Raw genomic sequence first — 1,639 nt, 5'->3', positions numbered from 1 at the left:
GTGGACCTGGGGATACTGAGGCACAGCACTATGACCTGTCCCTGAATAACAGCAAGGAAGGGAACTTACAGCATCTTAGTGACTCCATGTGTTCTTGCCTTGATGAATTTCATTTGACCTCTGCTACGCAGAAGCTGTATTCAGGGCTGGACCTGCACTGTCTAACCTGCTATTGTCCCCTGTAGAATGGGCTCGGTGATGCCGACACTTCACCTTTGAGCTCTGACAGCTCCATTTCAGCCCAGGAGTAAATTCAGGACACATTGAAGGAGGAGATATATTTCCCACATTATCTGCAGGACCAGCTGGAGGAGGATCCTAAAGTTGGGAATTGGTTCTGCAGGAACCCTCCGCTCCCTGTATCCCTGGAGGCTGAGTCTTCTCTGAAACCACAGAGCCCTGGCTGATTTGCATACCCAGCAGCTCTCTCCAGCAAGTGGATAAGACAGGCCTGGGGGGAACCTGCCCAGCCTCAGCCTCAGGGAGCAGATTCAGGGACACCACCATGGCCTGGACCCCTCTCCTCCTGGGCCTCCTGGCTCACTGCACAGGTACCTTACCCAGGCTCACTGTACCCCAGCCCCAGGGCTCTGGGACAAGCCTGGACATGACTCTGAGCTCAGCAGGGTCAGTCTGGTTGGGCAGGATGCTCTTGACTTTGTGCAGGATGGGGCTCAGAGGTGCTGAGACCCCCGGTGTATTCATGCTGCTCAGCAGCTTTGCCTGCACACAGAAATGGGGAGGGTATCACACACTAAATGCTCCATCCATCTGCCATGCTGTGGGTCACTGGGACTGAGACTGGTGGAACTGGGCACCATGTGGGTCTGAGACATAGTAGCTGAGTCAAATTCATGCAGGGAGTTGGGGCGAATAGATCTTCTATCTTCCAGTCAACTTCTATTCCTCTCTCTTGCAGGCTTCGTGGTCTCCTACAAGCTGACTCAGCCAACCTCAGTGTCAGTGTCTCTGGGACAGACGGCCAGGATGACGTGTCAGGGAGACAACATTAGAAGTAAAATTGCTTACTGGTACCAACAGAAGCCAGTCCAGGCCCCTGTGCTGGTCATTTACAATGATTACCAGCGGCCCTCAGGGATCCCTAACCGGTTCTCTGGCTCCAACTCGGGGAACACAGCCACCCTGACCATCAGCGGGACCCGGGCCAAGGACGAGGCTGACTATTACTGTGGGGTGTGGGAAGGCAGCAGTGATCATCCACAATGACACAGGGCCATGGGGAAGTGAGACACAAACTCTCCACCATCTGGGTTACACTCTCCTCCAGCCCCCGGAGGATGAGACTCAACCATGAGCAGCTCTGACCTGGGTCCCCCAGATATGAGGTCCCCAGGCTCCACCCCATTTCCCCACACTACCCCCATGCAGGCTCTGTAGCCTGTATCAGGAGTGATGTAGGGCTCAGGGCCAGGCTGTCCCGATGTTTTCCGGTCAAGGCTGTGAGCTGAGGAAACAGGGATGCATTGAAAGACAGAGGGAAGGAAAGATGTGTTCCATGTGTTAAAAGAAAAAAAAATCAATCATTTAGGAAATGCCCAAAATTTTTTAGTAAAATCGCATTTGGATGGTGAGCACCGCACTTACCAGTTAGGAAAGTGCCAGGAAGGACCTGATGCTG

The 1,639-nt window shown here is 53.6% G+C and overlaps 1 gene segment (V, D, J or C); it reads left to right on the top strand.

Annotated features, from left to right (window-relative positions):
* Window positions 1–505: 505 nt before the first annotated feature.
* Window positions 506–1,227, top strand: LOC311184173 (immunoglobulin lambda variable 3-21-like). The segment is given in 2 exons: window positions 506–551; window positions 920–1,227.
* Window positions 1,228–1,639: the final 412 nt, after the last annotated feature.

The sequence above is a fragment of the Talpa europaea genome (assembly GCF_964194135.1).
Source record: "Talpa europaea genome assembly, chromosome: 14".
NCBI lineage: Eukaryota > Metazoa > Chordata > Mammalia > Eulipotyphla > Talpidae > Talpa > Talpa europaea.
This window is presented reverse-complemented; position numbering and strand designations above follow the sequence as displayed.